This window comes from Desmodus rotundus, chromosome 3, assembly GCF_022682495.2.
Source record: "Desmodus rotundus isolate HL8 chromosome 3, HLdesRot8A.1, whole genome shotgun sequence".
NCBI classification, from domain to species: domain Eukaryota; kingdom Metazoa; phylum Chordata; class Mammalia; order Chiroptera; family Phyllostomidae; genus Desmodus; species Desmodus rotundus.
In genome coordinates this window covers 17,509,680-17,525,722 of record NC_071389.1, presented here as the reverse complement: position 1 = coordinate 17,525,722, position 16,043 = coordinate 17,509,680, and the positions used below count along the sequence as shown (strand labels likewise).

At 37.3% G+C, this 16,043-nt stretch overlaps 1 protein-coding gene across 5 annotated transcripts in view; it reads right to left on the bottom strand.

Annotated features, from left to right (window-relative positions):
* PHACTR4 (phosphatase and actin regulator 4) overlaps positions 1-16,043 on the bottom strand; it is a 77,652-nt gene that overhangs the window by 42,502 nt on the left and 19,107 nt on the right. The window contains exon 3 of one of the 5 annotated variants that reach the window (XM_024554459.4): positions 6,382-6,466. The exons of the other annotated variants lie outside the window; for them this stretch is intronic. The gene's annotated coding sequence lies outside the window, so the exon portion shown is untranslated. The remainder of the gene's footprint in view (positions 1-6,381; positions 6,467-16,043) is intronic. 5 annotated transcript variants of the gene reach the window in all.

Genomic DNA, 16,043 nt, shown 5'->3' with positions numbered 1-16,043 from the left:
TCTCTTGATTCTAACTCTAGGTCTCACTTCAGCTTTTGTACAAAACGGTCAAGGAAATACCTACTTCCTAAAGATATATTCATTTCCCAAGGAAGTCCATACCCTACAACCCTACAACTTAAGAAATCTCAGAAATGCTAATCCTGTTGCCTGTGCACCAAGCCAATAAATGTTCCTTGACCAACAATATTTACTTTATGCCAGCTGGTAAAAGCAGACAAGCATAGAGAAAGGAAGATACTGGGCCACTGATGGCTTTAAAATGTAACAATCAAAACCTTGAATTCATTCTAGTTTTCCATGCATTATATTTTAGAAATGCAAAGGAAAGTCTCACTCTAGCTTTATAAGTACACGCTATTCTTAATAGTCACCTAATAAAAGATACTCTTTTTTTAAGAGTATTTTTCCTCCACAGATTATTGCTTCAAGGAATGGGGGAGGTTACATAAAAACTGATGAATCTCTTCCTGTGTATTTAGGGAAGAGCAAGCAAGGCCTTATAAAAAGACAGGGAAGAGCTGAGCACTCAGAACCTTTAGTGACATTTACCACTCCAAAACTTTCTGTCGGCAAGCACATCATATCATACGCTAATATGAAAATATGTTTTATGTTTTCAGTAAACAGGTTACAAGATCAATCAGGAGAGTATGAGGCTTTCATTTAAATGTGATTTATGCTTAAAGTACCAATATAAACTGGATTACCTAGGAGAGTAAGCTCTTAGCTATTTTAATCACATTTCTCTAAGCTTAATTCAGCATACTACTTTCTTATGGCCTGAGTGTCTCGAGGAGGGTGAACTCTAGTGGGAGGTTAGGAAAAAGTGACTTTCCTCCAGAAAAGGCTGACCAACAGAAATTATTAATAGGTCATGCAGAAACATATTCAAGTAAAAGACTAATTTTCAACTTCTGGATTTGTAACTGGTGGAAGGAGCAGTTTCCTCTTCTTCACCCCATGATGACATTCTAATCTAATCTAGTGGGCTCTGGATAGTTACAGGCAATAATATCCTACAACTAATAACCTGTGTCTAAACGTCCATGTAGAAAGTAGAAAGCCTTGCCAGTCACTTGTGAACTCTTCATTGTTTCATCTGTTTGTATATATTTTTCCCTTGGCCTGAAATTTCTTTCCCAGGCCCTTCTAGGAAACTCTTACTTATCCTTTAAGAACTGGCTTAAATGTTGCTTCCATTATCGTAAGCCTCTCATCCAAGCAGAATTCCAAGAAAGATTTACTGTTTGCTGGTTATGTGCCCATCAATGTGCTGGTGCTAAAAACAACAGGTTCTGCCCTTAACGTGCTCGCAGTCCAAGCAAACAGGATCTACAACAGCGTGTGATGAGTACTCCGGCGCTATGCAAACACATACTGTTAGGGTGTGGTTGTCCAGCTTTGTCCTGAGAATCAGAGAAAATAGCTTCAAAGAAGTGAGATCAAAACAGAAAGAGCCAGTCATGTGATGACAGAAGTGAGAAAGAGCAACAAGCATCAAGAGATAGGATTGGGAAGGGAAAGAGCTGGTCATGACTGATTGCACTGGACATACCTCCCTGAATTACAGTGATCTTCAGACTTTTCTAATAGGCTAGAAATGTCTCCTGGACAGGACTACGGTGTGTTTATCCTTAAACTTTCAACTCTTGGCAAAACTTAGTACACAGTGGGCATGAAACAAGTATTTATGAACCTTGAGTAGATGGGCAGAAACAGCATTCTTCAATTTTAGGCTTTGCTCACAGAACCTAGTAACAAAAGACCATTAGGGCGAAAAGTGCTACAAATGGAGGCTGAAAGAAATGTAGAGACCACGGACTATTCTATCATTCCAAACAATCCTAAGATTGTTGTGAAATCTCTCTTTTGTGGATAAAAATGGCATGCTCAGGATTGGTTTTGAGAATTTACTGCTTTGCAAGTAGTAATGTTCAAAGGAGACAAATTTGTCAGGTGAATATTTACATAAAACTTCATATAATCACTACTGTTAGGCTCAAGATACTCAGGAGAGAACATTTGTACTTCATGTGAACTAGCCTGAAGAACAGGCTGAAAGAGACAGTGAAGGTTAAAGTTAATGCAGGGCTACTGGTATCACCAGATAATCATCCACTTAACCCAAGTAACACTGGTTTCTTTCTGTGGCTGGCTTACTGGGCGCACAAAACCAACACACCTGCCTCCTATTATATATCAAATACTGTAACTCTTGTTCCCGCCTACCCCCACTTACATAAGGCAGCATGGCTTACCAATGGAAGAAAACAGAGGCTTTGGAGTCACATATAACTACGTAAAATTTCAGCTTTCCCATTTACTGATTAAGTGACCCTGAACAAGTTACTTAAGTGAGCCTCAGTTTCCACATCTGTAAAATGGAGACAATTACTCGCAGAGTTGTTGTGAGGATTAAATAAGAGACTCCAAAGGTTTTGATGATTGAAGGTGCTTAATATATTTGGCTCCCTCTCACCCCACTTAGATTCTTTTTTTTTTTTTAAAGATTTTATTTATTTTACTTTGAGAGAGAGGAGAAGAGAGGGAGAAAGAGAGGGAGAGAAACAGCAACATGCAAGAGATACATCAGTCGGTTGTCTCCCACAGGCCCCCCACCAGGGACCTGGCCTGAGACCCAGGCATGTGCACTGATTGGGAATCAAACCAGTGACCTTTCGGTTCATAGGCTGGTGCTCAATCCACTGAGCCACACCATCCAGGGCCCACTTAGATTCTTTACATAAATGAACGTTTAAGTTTAAAGATTTTATTTATTTTTAGAGAGAGGGGAAGGAAGAGAGAAACGTTTCGCACACCCCCAACTGGGGACCTGACCCACACACACCCAGGCATGTGACCTGACTGGGAATCGAACTAGGTAACCTTTCAGTTTGTAGGATGAAGCCCAACCCACTGAGCCACACCAGTGAGGGCATGAGTGTTTAAGTCTAAACACCACACTTTTTAGGAATGGTGGGCGGTTCTGGTATGTTTTTATGTCATAGCGGCTATATACATATATGACAGCATGAAGTAATGTGTTCAGAAGCCTACAATCTGTTAGAATGGGCAAAAGAAACTGAAATTATGCCAGCAGGGCTGCTGAATTTCAGCTTCATGGAATGAAATAACTTAGGGTAGAAAACTGGCACTGCCTTTTTACTTTCTCTGACAGGTTTTGTTGTGAAGACAGTAAGGTTTTTTTGGTTTGTTTTTTCAAATATTTTATTTATTCATTTTTAAAGAGAGGGGAAGGGAAGGAGAAAGAGAGGGAAAGAAACATCAGTGTGTGGTTGCCTCTCATGCACCAGACAGTGGGGGCCTGACCTAGCCCGCAACCCAGGCATGTGCCCTGACCGGGAATCAAACCCGTGACCCTTTGGTTTGCAGGCCAGCACTCAGTCCACTGAGCCACATCAGTCAGGGCTGACTGAAATCAGTAAGTTTTCATGGATGCCCTAGAGGTTAGGAGATACTTCTAGAAATGAGGAGAGAGTTATAAAAAATTATATTAAATGGGAAAGCTTCAGTTAAAAAAGACAAAAGGGTATTTTCATGAGATTTGGGAAGTTCCTTAGAGTGCAGGCAAGTCTGTGGGAAAAGCAGGCCTAGATGACAGTGAGAATTAGCTGAATGGAAATGAGCGGATATGAAAAAATAATTGAGGAAAAAGATTCCTAGGTTGTGGGGATGAAGGAAAAAGGGGGAGAGGGGAAGATAGAAATGATATTGATGGAGCTTCAAAGCACTATGTAACATTGGGCAGTTTAACTGGATTATTGCCAAGCTCCCCTGATTATGAAATTCTATGGCAGAGCCAAACCAATAATTCAATCATGATCAATAATGTTCTATTTCAAATAATGACTCCAAGGAATGTTTTATTACGGAAAAGAAAAGTGGTCATGATACACTTTACATAACTAATCTGACTCAATACTTGTCATAAAATGCTAAATAGATGTTTAATGAACTGGATTATTATTCTCAGGAGACCACAAACTTCATTTGTTCATTGCACAAATATTTCCTGAGCACCTCTAAGTGTCAGGTATTGTCCCAGTGTCGGGACACAGCAGTGAATGTAATGGGGGAAAATCCACACCTTCTTTCCACTATGTTAGACGGGGGCAAGTGCATAGAAAACAATGATTCAGGACAGGGAAACCGGGTGGGCTGAGAGTGCTGAATTATAAATTGTGTGAGCAGAGGGCCCTCACTGGGAAGATGACTATATATAAAGACCCGAAAACTCCTCAATTAACTTTCTCTGTCATTTTCCTAATACTATAGTTCCTTCAGTTCTAAACCAACGTAAAATAAAAAGCAACATTTACAAATGTACTAAAAATAAATATTAATTACACTACAGTATATTTTTAGTGACACGGTTATCAAATGTGCTGCTCAGTTCCCAACTATCTAAAGATGTTTAATACTATGGTCAGTACTATCCAATCCTATGGTCACTAGCTACATATGATTATTTACATTTATATTAATATTTAATGTTTATATTAAGTACAATGTGCAATTCCGTTTCTCAGCTGTGCTAGCCACATTGCAGGTGCCCGACTGCCACACTGGACGGTGCGGACACAGAACCTTTCCGTCACTGCAGAAGGTTCTATTGGGCATGCTGAACCTAACGGACTTTTAAAGCACACAGAGGTCTTTCGGTGATAACAAAACAGTATTTCAAAGCACCGCCTCCACGTTTCATCAGCATGTGGTATCTACTTTCCATGCACCAACTACTGAAGGCGGTGTACTCTGAAGGAACCTTGACAGTTAAAAAACTTTCCTTTTTTCAGTAGAAACTGCTAAGCTATTTCTACTCACTCTTCAGTAACTGAGTTACTTTTCTTTTTCAGTTAGTCTTTGACTATTAACAACAATTCAAAGTCTATAGAAGAATAATGGCTTTATTTCAATTTACAGATCTACTGAGAATTATATCTATTTGTTATCAATCAAACAACCTCCATCTGACATTTAATAATATTTTTCCTACTCAAAATTGTACTTTTTCATGAGCTGAAGATAGGTTTTATGTAGTTATAGTGAAAGTGACTGAATAGTCTTACTTCAAAGGAAAACATTTTATAAAATCATAATACATTCATAAAAACTAAATCCCAACTGGCCTCTATTAAGGAACCAGAAGGTATCAATGATACACAGAAACTAACCAGTCAGAAATCAAGTAATGTTCCCCAGTAAAGTGGCATTCATTGCTGGTGACTCAGAGAGATGACTCTTAGCCACTACCACTTCTCTCCTTCCTCCTCTCTTGCATAACTCTTTCTAACTCATCTGGCCCTTAATTTCACATTAAGTGAATGAGAAAGAAATATAAATATTCCCAACACTCAGCCACATATCCAGTGGGAATAAAAATAAATGTCTGATAATAGCTATAATGTTTGTAAACATTATTCAAAATTTCCTAACAAGGTATGTCCTTGTTAGAAACATTCTTTTCTAGTACATGTGCAGGAGAATATAACCATTTTCTACTAAATAAAAATTCTTAGTAATTAACACCTGGTTACACTATGAGTCAACAGTAATTCCTGCAAAAGAATCAAGGATGCCCTGGCTGTTGTGGCTCAGAGGATTGAGTGCCCTCCAGCAAATCAAAGGTCACTGGTTCAATTCCTGTTCAGGGCACATGCGTGGGTTGTGGGCCAGGCCCCTGGTTGGGGGCGTGTGAGAGGCAACTGATCTCATACAAAGATGTTTCTTTTCTCTTCCTCTCTATCTCCTTCCCTTCCCCTCTCTCTAAAAGTAAATAAAATTAAAAAAAAAAAAAGGAACCAAAGATACACATGAAGGGCGTTTCTATCAAACTTGCTCTAGCCATTAATTCGAATGCACTTTATTCTTTGTTTTCCATGTATGAAATATCCATCTCTTTTGTACCATTCCCTTCCCTCAAAACCCTCAGTTTTTTACACGAGGAGATGAAGCAAACAAAAAAAGTTATGTGCAATATTTCTAAATTCAAAGAAAAATTATGCTTTGGATTACATGTACTCTTGCTTCTAATTTTGTTTTAAAAACTGTAACAGCAAAAAACATTAACACTTTAGGAAAACAGTGAGGCTAGTGAGGTGAGAGAACATGTGGACAACTTGTGCCTTTGCTCATCTGTCTACACTAAAGTCGCTAACTAGCTCAGTCCTAGTTTCATCTTTCTGAAAAGCTCACCTTTATTAGTGCTACTGAGCCAGTAAAAAGTGCAGTCACCAAATAAAACCCTTCATGATGCAAATTTGATTTTTTTTCAGCCTAAAAATAAATTTTTTTTTACTGAAAAGCCCTAAACTGAACAGTATCTAATTAGCAATTAAACACTATATCCATACTCACCTTATTTCTAGGCCTAGGCACCAAAAGCCTTCAGAATACCACCTATTATAAAATCCAAGGACGAGGTGACTACCAGTTTGTTGTACTGTTTTGAAAAGAAAAAAGAAAAGGACTGAAATGATTCTTCTGGGATTTAATCACTCGGGGCATGAAGTCTTCCACATCTTTAAACAGTTTTCTAAATCTTGCTGGTCTGACAGAATCTGTTTGTGGAACACAATTTTCAAATCTGACATCCTGCTGTGTGTGCCTGGAGCAGTAATAGTTTCTTTCCACCTGTCTCTAGTTTTGTCCCTTTCTAATTAATCTATTCTCAACAGCGGTGCCACAGTGATATTTGTAACACAAATTTAAGTGTCCTTCATCTTACAAAAAACACCCTTCAAGACCTGACCCAGTGCCTGCCTCTCTACCTGGTCTCTTCTCTCACCGTTCTCCCATACCTACTGTGTTTAGTCGCAATACCTGTCTGCAGTCCTACGGAACCACTTGGAGTTCCTAAACTGCAACACACTCTCCCAGGTCTACCGACCCGTATTCACTTGCTGTTCAGCTCTATGGAACACCCACATTCCCGTATCTGGTGAGCTCGTGCTCCCTCAAAATTCAGTTTGTGTGTTACTTCCTCCAGGAAGTCTGCTTTGACCCTCTACTTTTCTACACTTAAGACTGCATTAGGCACCGCATTTCTGTTCTCCAATGCCACCTTGAATATACCTCTACATATAGGGGTACATATCACTCTCATTATTATCTATTTACTTTCATTACAATTATCTGTCTCTCCTACATTCTTTGAAAGCAGAAATCTTTATATCCTCAGCAAATAACATACTGCTCAACATATAGTGGATATTCAATAAATATTTGAAAAAAATGGAAGGAGGCAATGGGAGAACGGGGGCTTTCACTAATTTAGCTTATAGGTGTTCCTTTTAGGTTGTGGTGTATTTATGGTGGGAAAAGACCCAGGCCTGTAGGTAATGAACACATTATAATAAATCACTGAACAATTTTATGACAAAAAGGAAAAAAAAGAAAGACCTAATTGAGATTATCTTGCAAACTAGAAGCTATATGTGAACAACAATACCATCTTTTAATAATAGTTGCTTTTAGATTTATGAAAAGCCTATTTTTAAAAAGTAGCTCTGCTTTTCTTCTACTTTCTGAGAGAAACACAAGGTCTAAAGTAGCACCACCAGTTTTCAATCTCTCAGAGTTGATTTCTGGTCTCTGCTTCCTCTCCCCTTCATTCCTGTTTCTTGGTTTCTGATCATTTCACTAAGTGGTAAAAGTTTCCATCAGAACACAATGAAATAAAATACTAAATTCAAAATGATCTGCTCTGTTATATATGAACATCTCTAACAAAAGATATAATGAAAAAGAAAGCTAAAACTTAGAAAAAATAAGCTAAGTTCAATTTCCTGTCCATTCCTTCTCTCCATTCTCTATGAATAACAGCTAAACGTGACTGAGCATGTACTGTAATGCCAGGAATTATTCTAAGTGTTTTACATGTATTAACTCATCTAATTCTTATGACAGACATATAAGGATGCCATTTATTATCCTAACTGATGAGAAAACTGAGCTACACAGGGGTTAACTTATCCAAGGAGTTCAGAGCTAATAAATGGCAAAGGTAGAATTCATATCTAAGTCATGTAGATGTGAATCTCCACTCCTAACTACTACACTATAGATCTAAATATACATGGGATGCACACAATACTTCCTAGATGCTTAAATAAGGACATTTATTTTTAACCTTATAAAAACTCTGGGAGGTATTCCAATATTACTTAAACAAAAGTAAAATTCAGACACGGAACAGTTATGCGTATTGCCAAAAATTACCATGCTAAAATTAAAAAGCAAACATTTGTTCTCTTAGCTCACCTCTAACATTTCCAGTATGAGAAATTTCAGAAAATTTCCAGTATGATCATCAACAAGAATGATGCTTCTATCTCAACATCAATTTTAAAATGAATTTCTTAGAAAATAAAGAAAAGGTCTAAAATCAAAAAGAGTTGGCCATTTGGGTCAGAGACATTTCTACCGTTCCTCAAACAGTAAATCTACAATGAACTCCAGCCTCAGTGTTTCATGAGAAACCACATTTATTAGGCACAGGTTTACAACACCTTTAACCCACATTACAACTGGAGGCATTATTATCAGCAACGCACAAGTATATTTCAACACCAAGTATTGCCTATCTAAGCTCCCCTATTTGCCCGTGTTCACCCAAATCTCCTGTTAGATACACAAGAAAAACAATAAAACAAAAGACTCTCCTTAAAGAAATTACCACTGAACTGTTCAAAGAACACAGATGTAGAAAAGGAAGTACTAAATGCTACACAAGCAAATTTTGTTTTAATAATTTCCTTAAGCACAAGTCACGTTGAATAACACGGCATGAAACCCCAACAACACAACTATTTTTATCAGTATAAAAACACTGATTCATTCTGCCTAGCATTAGTAATAGTTCTTAACCTCTTTGAGAGCTGAAACTGTTTTATTCTTTTTGGTTTTTTTGCCTTCATGACAGCTACGGTGGTGTGCCAACAAAAATTTATTGAGTGGTTTAATAAATCAATCATCCATCCATCCATGCATCCACCTTTTCACCTTTTGGTTGGGGTTAGAGTATGCAGTAAATATGAAATAAATATTCAAGCAAAACTAAATGAGCTTCACTGCAACCAATGTAAGCCATTGCCCTGGATACATTATAAGATTATAACCAGAACTAAATAAGCACACACCTTTAGTATTAAGCCAAGCTTCTCATCCTAGCAAGAATGTCTTTTCTTTGGTGCCACCTTTTTCTTTTAGTATTTAAGACATAATTTTTACAGTTGTTATTCTAGGCTTTTGATTATCACTTTCTAAACTAAAAGGGAAAAGACTGACTCTGGAGGAAAAATGGGCAAAAGAAAGCAGCCAGACTCACCTGTTTTATAGCATTTAAATTATATTGGGAGATCAAAGAAGAAAAGCAAAAGACATAAAATTAAATTAAACTTAAATACAAAAATTTAAATATATAAAATGTTTAAATGGTCAGGTCAAATGTAGTATTTACTCTTTTTATGCAATAAAAATAAGGTAAGCTGTAGCTACAGATTGCAATCTGATATAATGTCACTCTGGCTACCAACAGATAAACACTGATTTGATAAAAAAAAAAAAAAAAAAAAACCCAACACACGCAATCTTCAATGAGGAATTAGAGGCCAAGAGTACCATTCTATTAGCCCATTCTATTACTATCACCATATATCTTACTGATGATGCTATTACAGTTGTCCTGATTTTCCCTCCTTTTCCCCCTCCCTCCTCTCAGGCAATCCCTCCACCACTGTTCATATCCATGGGTCATGTGCATAAGTTCTTTGGCTACTCCACTTCCTATGCTAGGCATCCCCATGGCTATTCTGTAACTACCTAATTATACTTCTTAATCCCCTCATCTCCTCACCCATTCCCCCACACCTCCCTCCCATCTGACAACCATCAAAACACTCCCCATATCCATGATTCTGTCTGTTTTTCTTGTTTGCTCAGTTGGTTTTTTATGTTCAATTGCTGATAGATATGAATTTTTGCCATTTTTCTGTTCATAGCTTTGATCCTCTTCTTTTTCTTAAATACGTCCCTTTACCATTTCATACAATAATGGTTTGGTAATGAGGAACTCCTTTAGTTTTTTTGTCTCTGGGAAGCTCTTTGATTCTAAATGGTAGCTTTGCTGAATAGAGCAATCTTGGCCGTAGGTCCCTGCTTTTCATGACTTTGATTATTTCGTGCCAATCCCTTCTAGCTGACAAAGTTTCTTTTGAGAAATCAGCTGACAGTTTTATGGGAACTCCTTTGTAGGTAATTAGCTTCTTTTCTCTTGCTGCTTTTAAGATTCTCTCTTTATCTTTAAATTTTGGCATTTTAATTATGATGTGTCTTGAAGTGGGCCTCTTTGCATCCATCTTGTTTGGGACTGTGCTTCCTGGACTTGCATGTCTATTTCCTTCACCAAATCAGGGAAGTTTTTGTTCATTATTTTTTAAAATAGATTTCCAATTTCTTGCTCTTTCTCTTCTCCTTCTGGCATCTCTATGATGTGAATGTTGGACCTCTTGAAGTTGTCCCAGAGACTGCTTATACTATCCTCATTTTTTTTGGATTCTTTTTTCTTCTCATTCTGATTGGTTGTTTTTTGCTTCCTTATGTTCCAAATCATTGCTCTGATTCTCAGCTTCATCCACTCTACTGTTGTTTCCCTGTAAATTGTTCTTTATTTCAATTAGTGTATCCTTTGTTTCTGATTGGACCATTTTAATACTGCTGAGGTCCTCACTAAGTTCCTTGAGCATACTTATAACCAGTATTTTGCACTCTACATCTGATAGATTTCTTATCTCCATTCCGGTTAGCTTTTCTTCTGATATCACCTTCTTTTAATGGAAGCCTCCATTACAGGTGTGTGAACATATGCATGTGTTTTGTACTCAACTGATGTTTCACACTGCAATCTTATAAAAACTATCTTGCCTTTGAGTCAAGTCAAAGCTCTGTCATGAAAGGTCATCAACATTATAAAACTCTGAAAAATGCAAGAAGCCAACCACTGAGGCTGTTTTGAAACTAATGGATCCCTGCCTAATGGGAAATGTATTACCAACTTTAAAAATATATTTTTTTTATTTACTTATTTTTAGAGAGAGGAAAAGAGGGAAAAAGAGGGAGGGAAACATCAATGTGTGGCTGCCTTCTGCATGCCCCCTACTGAGGACCTGGTTTGAAACACAAGCATGTGCCCTGCCTGGGAATCGAATCCACAACCCCTTGCTTTGCAGGCCCGCACTAGGTCCACTGAGCCACACCAGCCAGGGCTGTATTACCAACTTTTAAATCCTATTGACCATACTTAAAAACTGAATTTTAAGCAAAGTTGAGGAAAGACACCTTTTAATTAAAAGAATTAACTTATGACTTAATACTAAAATATAAACATTTCAAAAACTTTAATGTTTTTTAATATGAAAAAGAAAAACATCAGTTGGTTTCCTCTCATGCGTGTCCCAAATGGGGACTGAACCTGCAACCTAGGCATGCGCCCTGAACAGGAACTGAACCCACAAACCTTCAATTGTAGACTTTCTATGACTGTATTAAGTGACATAGGACAAATGTCAATTTTATTTTTGTACCATTTTTGTCAGCTTTTAGTTATTAAGATTTTGCTAACTTATAAAATAAATGGGTATATTTTCTTTTTCTCTAATCTACTATGTTTGATACAGCATTATAATTATCTGCCTCTTCAAACTATGAATGAAATTGCCCATAAAGCCCACTGGGCTTAGATGAGTTTTAACTTTTCTTCCATGACTATTAGTCAATACGGAATTTTTATTTCTTGAGTCACTTTGGTAAATTATATTTTTCTAGAAAATTACTTATTTCAACAGGAACTCAACAAAGGTGCCGTAGTAATTGAATGGACAACAGAAAATACTTTCAACTTCATACAATATCCAAAAATTAAGTCAAAAAGAATCATTAACCTAAGCCCTGGCTGGTGTGGCTCACTGGACTGAGTGCCAGCTTGCAAAAACAAAGAGTCACTGGTTTGATTACCAGTCAGGTCACATGCCTGGGTTGCCAGCTAGGTCCCAAGTAGGGGGCGTGCAAGAGGCAACCACACATTGATGTTTCTCTCCCTCTCTTTCTCCATCCCTTCCCTGTTCTCTAAAAATAAATAAATAAATAAACAAACCTAAAAAAAAAACCCAAAAAACTTGTATGAGGCTATGTAAGAAAAAACCTCTCACAAATGAGGAAATTTGCTAGAAAAATAAGCTAGTTTTTAATAATAATAAATGATCTGAACAACATTTTATCAAAGAAAAGATATGGACGGCAAATAAACACATGAAAAATTACTCAACATCATTAGTCATTAGGGAACTGCATATTGAAACCAGAAGGAGATACCACTACACACCTATTAAGCATGGCCAAAATCCAAAACAATGACAAAACCAAATGGAGAGTAACAGGAACTTTCATTCATTACTGTGGGAATGCAAAATAGAACATTATCTGGTAGTTCCTGACAAAACTAAACTTATTCTTACCACACGTTCTAATAATTACACTCCTTGATATTTACCCAAATACCTAAAAACATGTCCACACAAAAACCTGCACACAGATGTTTATAGTAGTTTCATTCATAACTGCCATGATTTGGAAGCAACTAAGATGCCCATCTGGTGAAGGAATAAACTGTATTACATCCCAATAATGGAACATTATTCAGTGCTAAAAAGAAAGGAGCTATGAGGCCACAAAAAGACATGAAGGAACCCTAAATGCAACATAATTCTAACTATATGAAATTCTAGAAAAGGCATGAAAGGAATGAACCACTGAAACATGCAACAACATGTATGAATCCCAACAGCAGTATGCTAAGTAAAAAACCAGATACAGCCCTGACTACTGCGGCTCAGTGGGTTGGGCTTCATCCCAACAGAAAGGTCTCTGGTTTGATTTCCGGTCAGAGCACATGCCTGGGTCCAGGGCCAGGAATCCACTGGGGGCATGGGAGAGGCAACCAGTCAATGTTTCTCTCCCTCCCTTCCCCTCTCTCTAACAATAAGTAAATAAAATCTTAAAGAAAAAAAAACAGATGTAAAAGGCTACATATCTTTTAGTTCTGTTAATATAACATTACAGAAAAAGGGACAGGACTTAGGTAAGGGTCGGGGGAAGTGGGAGGAAACTGATTATATAAGGTAGGTAGCGACTTTGTGGGGTGAAGGAAATACTCCATATCTTGAGTGTGGTGGTGGTCACTCAACCTTATATGTCTGTGAAAAAAAAGAAACTATATACATAAAAAGGGTAAATTTTATTGTATATATATTATATCTCAATTAATCTGGTTTTTTTTTTTTTTTTTAAAAGAATCCTAGGGAGCACCTTGTAACTGCTTAAAACAGACTGAAAGCTCCATAAGCCCAGGAATCATGTCTTACTCATGTTCATACCCTTAGTGCCCAGGAGAGAGCACTAAAGTGTTACTATGTTATTGTATGTTTACTATGTGCTTATAAGCACATTACAAGCATTAATTCCTTTCATTCTTACAGCAATCTCGTAAGAAAGGCAAAATTCATATCCCTATTTTACAGATAAATTGAAGATCAGAGAGTAAATGTCTTACCCAAAAGGACACAGCCAAGAATGGTAAAATTGGGACCTTAATTCATGTTTGTCTGACTCCAGAGCCTTGATGTCTGTGTTTAGTGAACAAATGAATGAATGAGGAGTGAGTCAATTGTGTTAGAATTTGGTAGGGTAGGCTGAATCTCACAGGGAGAGTAAAGTATGAGTTATATTTGAAAAGGACGCATTATTAAATAGAGATGTAAAAGGTATAGTAGGTAAGCTGTACATACAGAATAACCATTAGTGTATTTAATATCCTTTAACTATGGCTTTTTATTCTTACTTCATTTAAGAACTTACTTTAATTTTATTTATTTTTTTAAAGATTTTTAAAATTTACTCTTAGGGAGGGGAAGGTAGGAAAAGAGGGAGAGAAACATCGATTGGTTGCCTCTCTCACATCCCTTGACAGAGGACTGGGCTGCAACCCAGGCATGTGCCCTGACAGGGAGCTGAACCTGTGAACTTTCATTTTGTGGGATAATGCCCAACCAACTGAGCCACACTGGTCAAGGCAAGAAGTTAGTTTTTATATATTTCATTTTTAACACTGTGAAATACAACGAAGAAACCAAAATGCCCCTAACGCTACAGTGCAGACAAAATCCCTGTTCACATTTGGAAAAATAAAAGTAATACACTGGGCAGTCCTAAAATACAAACCATATAAAATGATAAGTGAAAGCCATACATCCCTCCTATTCTTCCCTTTTAACTTTAATTTTTATAATCACTGCCTGTGAAGCAGCCATGACACATTGATAAGGGCTCAGATGAAAACCAGTCTCCATATGTAGTCACCGTCTCCCACTTGCTGTGGTTTTCTAGGCAGTAGGTAGTAGTCAGAAGTGATAAAAAGTGGTGAGAGGACATGGGAGGCAGCCCAGAATGTTAGCATTGCTACCTGTCAGGCTTGCTTTACTAGTACTATGGCTCATCCTTTCCTACTGACAGAGAAAAAAATTATATTGACATCTGTGTTATTCAAGCTCATAGAAACTGGGGTTCCATGTACTCTATTTCTCTTAAGATGCGTAGTTCTACCTTATGTGAAAATTTTAAGACCACAGTAAGAAATACATATAAATATGTATTGTGTGCTTACTATTGGGGCGGTGGGATACAACAGTAAAAAGATCTAGCCCTCCCTAAGTTCACAGTCTTATCAGGAAATAAGATGACTGAAGGTATTTTGTTCATAACAATGCTATGTTAAATTTCTACTTAAAACCACAGGGGAAAAATAGAACTAACATCATTTTTGGCATTGTTTAATTCCAGAGGAATTTACCTCCCACATCCCAAGGATCTCAAAACTAATTAAGTTCATACTTTGTCCTTCGTTCTTAAAGAGGAGGGAGGGAAGGACTGTGTTATTAGCACATTTAAGCTTCAGATGGTAGTGATATAATATCAGAATTTTTTCCCATGAACTGTGAAGTTCAATACATTAGCTCTGAGTGTGGCTCCTTAACATATGTCCTTGAATAGGTAGGGGAAAACCCTTTATAACATAATAATGATTTATAAATTGAGATACAGAGTATGACGAAAATAACTGACTTTATTTGTTTGGGAAATAGCTTCTGTTTTCCACCTCAACAAACTGTTTCTCCCATTTCCTATGTGATATCAATTCTAATCTACAAGAGAAGTTACCTTGTAAATCTGTTCCCAGAACACCATGCACATAAATAATCTAGTTTCAAATTTGAGATTCACATTAATAATCTATTTCATTAAATATTTTATCAAACACATACCAAATTTTTAAAACAAATTCTGTTCACTTCTGTGGGTGGGAGGATGATACAGAAACTTAATGAAGTTGTCAGAAGACGTAAAACATTTTGGGAAGGCAATCTAGTACACATACAGATGCTGTCCTACGCCAGAAAACCTTCAGGAGTTCCGTGTGCCGGGGTTTCGGAACCTTTTCCTCTGGCATGCTATGGGGAGAGCGGCTGTTAACCCACAAACAGTGGGTAAGGGAGGAAGAAAGCAAGTCAAAGTGGGAATGAGCCATTTTTAAAAGTGGTGAGGTGGGGTGGGGTGAAATGGGTGAAGGGACTCAAAGGTACAAACTTCCAGTTATAAAATAACTAAGTCATGGCGATGTAATGAACAGCATGGTGACTGTAGTTAACAATACTGTATTAGGTATCTGAAAGTCGCTAAGAGAAGATCATAAAAGTTCTCATCACAAGAAAAAAATCCTGTAACTGTGTATGATGATAAATGTTAACCAGACTTATTGTGGTGATCATTTTGCAGTATCTACAAGTATCAAATCATGTTGCCCACCTGAAATTAATGCAACGTATGTCAGTGAGGTATGAAGCATCACAGCAGCGTAGCTGTATATACATTTTCTCCGGACCCTTCCTTCCCCTAGCACTTATGTACAG